Source organism: Chionomys nivalis, chromosome 8 (genome assembly GCF_950005125.1).
Source record: "Chionomys nivalis chromosome 8, mChiNiv1.1, whole genome shotgun sequence".
Classification (NCBI taxonomy): Eukaryota; Metazoa; Chordata; class Mammalia; order Rodentia; family Cricetidae; genus Chionomys; species Chionomys nivalis.
Window position 1 is genome coordinate 25,398,201 of NC_080093.1, and position 9,696 is coordinate 25,407,896.

A 9,696-nucleotide genomic window follows, 5' to 3' on the forward strand; every position below is an offset into this window, starting at 1 on the left:
TGGAGGCAGAGAGTCAGTTTTCCCCAAGGATGTGGCCTGGCCCATGCTGCAGTGAGTGACCCTTCAACCTCAGGCCCTCCAGCTGTGCTACAGTGGGGTACAGTGAAAAAGAAGATGTGAGTTGGGAAGCAGATAATGGAGTCTCAGAGAAGTTGGACGTGGGAAGGGGTGGCGTGATAAAATTACATTGCACACAAGTATGCAATTCTCAGAGTAAATAAATAAAATAAAATAATTTGAAAAACAGCAACTTATTTTCCTACTCTTTAGATTCCTAGCCTTTAATAGTTTCTGTTTTCTGTCCAGTAGAATGCCCTTTACTACCTGTTCCTGTCAATAACTGTGAACGTTACTTAAACAGGGGCCACATGCCACAGATTTCCTGACCCCAGAACATTAGTACACTTGTCAAGTTCCAAAAACTGCTTCCTAATTAGGAGAAAAGAGATTTATTTTTACCAAACAAAGCTTAAAGTGACTTTGCCAAGGTCAATGGTCAGATGGAATTCGCAGAAATATTTTTATTACTTACTAACCACCAGCTGATCTATCTAGGTACTCAAGAAGAATGGCTCTTAATAAACTGCGTTCTGTGATGGGACTGCTTCACCCAAAATTTTCAACCCAATGGACAGGGCTTTGGTTTTGGTCTTCCCTTTAAAGCATGAAGCACGAATTTAAGGCGCAAGCCCTCCAAACATCTTTCTATGGGGAACTAGAATCATCTTCTGTTTGCATTGGTTTCCTAGCAAAGGCTTAAGAACTAATTGAATTACCAGGTGACTAATTAAGTCCTGAGAACTTACTCCTTCATCAAGTAGCCAAGCTTTCTTTTATCATGTTTTTAAAAATATCATTTATGAGTCAACGTTTCAGCTCTAATTTTAAAGTTTAATAGCTTAAGGCTCTGGGGCTGGTGATATGGTTCAGTGGTAAGAGCTCTTGCCTAGCACGCCTGGGGTCCTGGGTTCAATCCCTGGGACCCTCTTAGCATTTGAAGGGTGAGATGGGAGGCAGAGACAAAACACGGTCTCTACATCTTGCCAGCCAGCAGCACGCAGTATGCATGAAGACAGAAACAAGGTCCTTTCTTAACAAGCTGCAAAGGGAGACATGACTCCTCAACGTGGCCCTCTGATCTCCACACACATGCCATGGCACATGTGCAATGGTATTCACATACACAACACACACACATCATACAAATATCCCACATGCAATGATAATGATTAAAAATGAATGCTCTGAAGCCATATATGCAATTCTGCAACTGGCATCCACAGAGCAGCGTTTTGAGGGGCTTGCTCCCCAGCATCTTGTGTGATTTTCATGGCACCAGAGCATCTAGGGTGTGAGACCTGGTGACAGAATAAGGGGAGGTTTTTGAAGTTTATGCCTGCCTCTGGTCTTGAATTTTTGTTTCAGGTCTGCTGTATGGGAAGCATCTCCAGCACAAGCTCCCGTTGCTGGGAACTCCACCATGCCTTCTGGGCCATGAGTTTGGAGAGATGATGGCTCAGCAGTTGAGAATGCATACTGTTCTTGCAGAGGACCTAAGTTTGCTTCCCAGGACCCGCCCATGAGGATCTGACACCCTCTTGGGTTTACATGGGTATCTGCATGTGTATGCAGTCAGCCACACACACACAGCAAGCATTTACACAAATCAGTAGGTTTTTTTTTAATTTTAAAAGATGTGAGCTGAACTCTTTCTCCTCCCTTGGGTTGTGTCTGTTAGGTGTTCTGCCATTGTGATACAAAAGTTATGAGTTCAGTACCCCATCCAGGGCTCCCTGTCAGTGTCTGGCGTTGATAAACTAATGACTGCTGAGGATGATGCAATTTAGCCAGGGGAAGGAAGGGATTATGACTAATGAATTGTTTTCTTCATTGTGAATTGCATAGAAGGGTTTCACAGTTGTTGCCCTGGAAACTTCTGGGATTGCCCAATCACTTTCTCCATTAGTTCCTGCTTCTCTTCAAGACTTTCAGACAGGGCTCAGCACTTAAGAGAGCTGGCTGCTCTTGCAGAGAACCCCACCATAGTTCCTAGCACCCACAAGGCAGCTCAGAACTGTTTGTAATTCCATTTATGATTCTCGGGGTTCCACATGTGAAAGGAGGGGAGGCACCCTGACATGCCATGAGCGCCATGGCAAAATGGCAGTAGAGAAATCAAACATAGAAATTAAGATCACTTTTAGAAAGACTAAGGATTTACGAGTTTGGGTTTTGAAATTCCATATCAGTTTTACTTTGATTTTATATTATTCAATGTTTTTTACCCCTAGGAACCCAATCCTGTATATAAACGTATGCACCTTCAGGCTCACAATCTTTAGATTGTTTTAGAACTGCTTTTAGGATTCTCAGTTAGACAGCCCTTGGGTAACCAAATCAGAAACTCATTAAAGGGTAAATGTGCTTGCTTAGGTGGTGTAGATGCAATATTGGAACCAATGGAGAAAAAAGCTGTGTCACTGTGTGGGCTTGCTAGCAGTTTCTACATGAAGGAACATGTGGGCTAGGCTCTCAAGGGTTTTAATTGTTTCTGTCAGTAGGTAGTATTAACTCCAACTGGTCGGTGACTGTTTAAACATGTATATTACGATCCTCTGAATAACTCCTTCAAGATTACAGAAGACACACGTAACATGGTGATTCACAAATTAGTAAATATAGAAAATATTCAAATGCTATAAAAGAAGGTGGGGAGGACAGAACAAAATAACAAAGGCAGCATATATGAGCTTGTCATAAAATGGCTGAGTTAATTTGATCATTTCAAATATTTTATTATTTGTTAATAGGCTAATTATAACAGAATATCAATCACTTTCCTAAGCTTCTTTTGTGACATCATTACTGTACAAACAGTAACTCCTTTCTCACATTTTTGCAGTCCAAAGCCCAGACAACAACTCATTTTAAACTGATCTGTTCTTTTTTTTTTTTTATTGGTGAGGATTTGGAGATTTTGTTTTATCTCGTTTAAAGAGGTCAATTAACAAGCATCCTCACGAGCTAACAGTATTAAGGTTTTCTACCTTCTTCATGCATAGGCTGTCAAGAAACCAAGTGTGTATGTGAACTCTCTATCAGAGCCCCGTCCTGTGACGATTGATTCTTGGCTGCTTTCTCAAGGAGAAGATGCCGCAGGTGCACATTATACAAATCGCCGTGGTCACCCTCTTCTCATTCATATTCTAGATCTGCATTTTCAAATGCCATTTCCTACTATCTTTGGAAATAAAAAGCAACTGTTCAAGTGGTTGTCACTCATTTCTGGCAAACTAATGAGGAGGGAAAACTAATTTAAATATTGAGAGAGGAGTTAGATGAGTAATACTTGGGTCTAATCTTCATCAAGTGGTGTCTGAGAAATACAATGGCCACCATTCTTAGTTTATTTTATTTAACCTTTCACTTGGATTCTGACATGAATTTAAGCGTGTCATGCAGAACAGGAGTGAGACATCATCAGTTGGCTCCCTCCCACTGGCACGTCTCACCAAACATCTTGCGTGGACTTTGGGCATTGAAATTTATTTTAATTAATTAATTCTACATCTATTATTAGTACTGTTGTTATATATTGTGATGTGTGTGTGAGTGTAAGCATGCACATACTACAGGGCACACACTAGAGTACAACATTGGAGTCAAATCTCTTCCACAGTGGATTCCAAAGGTCAAAGTCAAATCATCAGGCTTGCATGAGAAGCACTTTTACCTAATATACCTAATATGTCCCTGGCTTGTGATTTGCCTGTTCTGTGATTATATTTGTCCTTAACTGTATTTATTTCATCAAGCTATGTTTTTGAAATGGAAAATAAATACATTATCTATTATCATACCCACTTGGTGTTGAGACACCCATTAGGTAGTTGAAATGTTGAACATCTGAAAAAGAAAAGCCAATGAAATGCTCCCTTTTGTCCAGTTCAGAAAAATGCTTTCCAGTTCAAATCCACAACTGACTAAATAAGACTTGAAGATTAGATTTTATTATTCAAGATGTCTCTTCGGTATGTTTCTTGTGGATTAAGGAAGAGGAGACAAACTTGCTGAGTGGTAGAATCCTAATGTCAGACAAGAGCACAGATGTATATCTTTTGCCATATTTTAGATGCATAAATATCAAGTTGGGAATTTTATAGCTATGCTGACTGATTTCTGGACTTTTCCAATGTAACAGTAACATTCCAGTTTTTCCCATTCCCTGACGCTAACATGAATTGTGTTTAACTGGGCAAAGACTCCTTAAATGGTTCCAGAACTTCTCCACAGGTGCTCTCACTGGTATAGCTCACCTGAGGAGCAGCAAGGGTGGATGGAGATGGAGCTGGAGGTTGGAAAAAGGCTGAGCTCTTTTTACACTCAAAGAGAAGCAACGAAAAGGAAAGTTAGCTCAATCACACTGCCTGCTCATTTCCTGAGGAGGAAACTAGCACTGGGGAGAGTTTTCTGGAAGAAACAAAGTCACATGAACATGGCAAAGACTTTCCCCTTGGGTAAAGAATGAATAGGTAGGTGCTTTGATGTGGGAACATAAAAACGAGTCGTTCCTAAACATCAGAGCGTGAATTTCAGCATTAAGCACAGGTTATATAGTGTCTGGATATTGGAAAGTCCTCTATTCTAGAAGCTTGTAAATTCGTGTTTCCTTCCAGTTTCAATCCAACTGTATATGAAGCTAATACCAGCATACTTTCCAAAGAGCACCTGTTTGTCACTCACTTATTAAAAGTCCAGGTGGAGTTTATAATTGAGCAACATCTATGTGACCAATATTTCCTGGGGACTTCCTACGCCAACACTGTGATAGACACTGGCATCCCATGCAGAATTAACATCTGTCAGAGTCCTTGATATGGCTCAGGTAGGAAGGTGGATATTAATGGAGTCACATCAGGCATAGATCTGCTGTTAGACTGTAGTAAGTATATGAGGGAAAGACAGTATACTGTTAAGTCTATAAGAAGACCTAAGCTGGGTATGGCAGCATACATTGGGAATCCCGGCTAGTCGGCAAACTGAGGCAGGAGGTTATCCTTGAGACTAGGCATATCCTTAGAATGCTGCCTCAACAGCATTCTAAGATTAACTGTTTCTCAAAAACTAAAAGTGAAAAGATCTTATTGAGAGGCCGAAAAGGATCACACACACACACACACACACACACACACACACACACACCTGTAACTGGAAATTTCTCTCTTGCCTGCCAGTTCCCAATAAACCACTCTAAGGCTTAATATTAACTACAAATTGTTGGGCCTATTAGCTCAGGCTTATTATTAACTAGATCCAAACTTAAATGGACCCATTTTTATTATTCTCTATTTTACCACGAAGCTTGTGGCTTGTTACCTAATATCTTGCTTCCCCGATGGCCCCTGGTGTCTCTCAGGCTCTGCCTTCTTTCTCCTTGTATCTCTATTTGGATTTCCAACCTGGCTCTATTTTTCCTGGCTTTTGGCCGAATCATCATCTTTATTAACCAATGGTAATAAAACATATTCACAACATGCAGAGGGACATCAAACATCATACATCCTGCATCCCTCACACACATATACAAACACACTCATTCACAAACACACACACACACACATATACACACACACATAAAATAAAACAAAATATTTATGAAATCTATTAAAAATGGATCATCTGAGACCAAAGCTCCAAAACTCTTCTTGTGTCATGCAGGACATTCGTGCTTTTTCTATGATTTTCAGGCTTTTTCAAAGAGAGATATCAAAAGCTAAATAACTAATAGGTCTTATAAACATAGATTTGGGCACATCTGATACCCAAGGCATATCAGTAAGTGGAAATACTAATTTCTTTCAAAGAAGTTTGCATGTGGACTATTAGTATCAAAATTATTTTTGAGAAATAAGACGAATAGCATTAGCTAGGCAGTAGAAGAATCAAGGCTAGACATAGAGAAAAAATCTGGGTCCCCAATGCCCATCATTTAAGTAATGATCAATATCTTTGGTTCACCAATAAATATCTTATTTATAAAGATTCCTGTCTTGAGTAGCATTTAAAATAGAGGAGGAGAAAAATGAAAAAGTTCTCTTATAACCCAGAACAAAGCTCTCCACACATTCTACCCCCTACATCTTCCAAAGAACCTTTCCCTCAGGAAGGTTTTCTTTCCAGGTGTATTTCCCATCTCTAGTCTGGAGCATCCGAATCAAAGCAGGCAATACTAGAACTCAGAGTCCCAGCAGAAAGTTCTAATTCTGGGAACTCCCCACTTAAATCTACTTTCCAAGAAGACCCGCAAGAAGGGTGAGTGAGGTCTAAGGAACCTGGAGCATTCTTTTGGCACACACACATATAAGTTAGTAGAAAAGAAGAGAGAAATGTCTAAGTCAACAGTTGCCTGGGACATTTTTAGCAGAGGCTCATTCCAGGCCAGCCAGTGAGAACGGAGCAGCAAAGGCCTGTGACTCAGAAGCTGCCTTCCCTTATAAGGTCAAGGTTCTCCGGGTGGTATTTTGACTACTTAGGGAGGAGGCATTTGCTTCTCTGAAGAAGTCAGAAATTTCTGTTCCTCTCTACCAAAAAAGTATGCCACTGACAAATCTGTGTTAAAAATGCAAAGCGTGCCTGCATTCTTTCAGGTTGGGGCAATGCCCTTGCTACCAACATTCTCGGCAGACTTTGGGGCTAAGTTCTTGTTGTCATGGCTTCAGGGAAACAAACAGTTTTCAGTTGTTCCATCATGAGTTTTAAATTCAAAACTGAACAAAAGCTGCACAAAGATTCATCAGGATTTTATTACTGAAAGGAATAATTTTATGACAAATCTTTGCTGTGAAGTAAGAGCATGAGCTGAGGGCATACCTAGGACTACTTAGAAACATCGTACATGTTCTGATTAGTCAAATACTCTGGTTAAGTGAGAGCAGCTACACATAATTTGAAGGACTTCAATCCACATTAGTGTACAAAAACGCAAGATAAGTACAGACAATTATAACACAGTTATTCCTGAATTAGTTTACTTCTGAAAAGAAAAGGGTACACTCATGATGTACCTAAGCTCACAAGAAAAAAATTCCAATTATTGTTGCATGCAATAGTGAAAAATAATTTTTATCGGAATAATATTGTTTGAATTATAGATAAAATATAACTATAAAGCGTGAATATCATACTAGTGCTCTCCAAAGATGTTATTCATGTGAAGGTTTAGATTTGTGAGAGATGACAGGGTGTTTTGTCTTGGTGTTTGACCATGCTTGGCAGCTGGCAGTTTCTTCACTTTCTTAACAGATCAAAATGCCGATTTTCACGAAGACCCTGACTGGCAAGTGCATCACCCAGAGGTGGAGCCCAGTGACATCATCCAGAATGTGAAAGCTAAGACCTAGGATGCAGAAGGACGACAATCTCCAGACCAACTGAGGATCATCTTTGCAGCAGCTGGAACATGGCCACATGTTTCTAATTATAATACCCAGAAAACGTCAACCCTGCACCTGGATCTCCATCTGAGGTGGGTGATAATTATTCTTCAGTCTGCATCCCTAGTGGGCCATGATGGTATTACCTTGCACTGTAGTCCTTTGATCAGATTTAAGTTTAAAAATCGTAAGTTTCAGTAATAACTGTATCTCTGTTAAAAATATTAATAAAGGTTTCATTAAATGGGTAAAATAATAATAATAGATTTGTGCTTATTTTAACTTGCATCCCCAGAGGGGGGGAAAAATGACCTTGTTCTCCACCCTACTGTTTTGAATTGAGAGGTGACTGAAATGGATTCCTGGGTGTGAACTGTCATTGCTCCTGGACTGGTGGAAGCTGTAAGTCTCAGCCTGCTTTTTTATTTTAATTGACCTTTTCAAGACCCAAATTCCAGAAAGAAAGAAAATCATAAAGCAAAATATGGCACTTCATCTGCTCATTCTCTGTCTCAGGTGGCTTTGGAAACGACGGTCCTTGTTCTGAGTCTTGCTGCTGTTTGAAAGTTGTTGCCAGGTGTTCTCAAGTTAGCAGTGTGGACTGTCACAAAATGCACGCAAGAGTGGAACAGTCCCAAGGATCATGATATTGTTACCAGCATCCAACATTTCACCACACTCTTCATCTTCCTGGCCATCTGCAAGAGAAGGAGCTGTGCCACTTCCATTTCTCAGACAACAAAACCAAGGAGGTAAGATTCGAGGCCAGCAGGTTTGAAAGACTGATGAAACAATGATGCTTAATTCTAACCTAATTCCAAAGGCCACACTTCAGCCTCTGTTTCATTTGTCATTTCTCATAGATAATAAGAATCTTGCCTGGCTCTAGCTATCTCAATTTCCAGTCAGACTTTCAAAGCAGTGGGAGCTTGGCAGTATGGAATTACCCTATAGGGTCTCAAAGCTACTGACAAGAAAGGAAAAGGTCTCAGATTTCAAGTTACAGCTTCTGACTTCTTGAAGCATCCAGAGATAGCTCACAGGGTCTTAACTGGCTGCTTTCTTTTCCGGGCCATAAAGTGTGTCTAAAGCAGAGTAGCGTGAACTCCCAGAACGATCTTGGCTCAAAGCCATCTCTGTACTATTCAGGCTACTTTGCTCTTCCGGGAATGATCAAGTCTCAAGGTCCTCCGATTGAAACTTAAGTGTCTGCCTCTTCCTACATTACTCAACAACAAATCCTTAGGTACCACCCAACACCAAATCCTAAGCTTGAACAGCTTAGGTGACAACAGACAAAAGACTCCACAAATTGAGATTTTATATTTTCCAGAATTCTTGACCAGGACTGACGGTAGAGCCCAGTGGTCAGGGCTCTTGTTTGGATTCCTCATGTGTAAATCTTTGAGGACAGTCCCCAGTACTGCAGACTTCACCAAAGCCACTTAGCCATACTCTTGACCTAGCAGGCGTGGCTGTGGTGAAAACTGACCAAGAGGTGAGTTGCTGCTCTGCTGAGAAGGGACAGCCTCCGCCTGTGTTAGTGATCGTATAGTGATGGTATCTGAGTTCCACTTCCCTTTTATGATGGTATCAGCTTCACTGGTAGATGTCACAGATAAATAGAAGAATCCATACTTTCTCTTTAGCTTTTTCAAATTCGGAATTCTAATCAAAGATTATTAGAAGCAGAAATCGCGAAATAGCAGCAAGCAGTATAGCAGTAAGCATGTGACCAAAAGGCCTGAGCATTCTGTGAACTGTTCAAAACCATACAGACAACTATCTGTACAGGAAATATTAGCTACTCATCTCCATTCTGCTGTGTTGTCCTGTGGGCTTGTGCCTGCAGTGTGGCAGTCTCACAGGGGACTCTTACAGTACTGATATTATCATTATTTTTGTGTGCTTTTTTGTTTTGTTTTGTTTTGGTTTGGTTTGATTTTGGTTTGGTTTGGTTTTTCGAGACAAGGTTTCTCTGTAGCTTTGGAGCTTACACTGGAATTTACTTTATAGACCAAATTGATCTCAAGCTCCCAGAGATCCGGCTGTCTCTGCCTCCCCAGTGCTGGGGTTAAAGGCGTGTGCCTCTACCTCCCAGCTGTATGCTTTGGTGTCACACTCTCCTCCTGTTCTATGTCTCCGGTCTATTGAGTGGCTCTTGCTTTAATGCAGATCTGCATAAAAGACTCCATATCAGAGAACCTGGCTCAAGGGAGGCCTAGGATGAAGAAGATAGGATAATATGTGATATATCTTAACC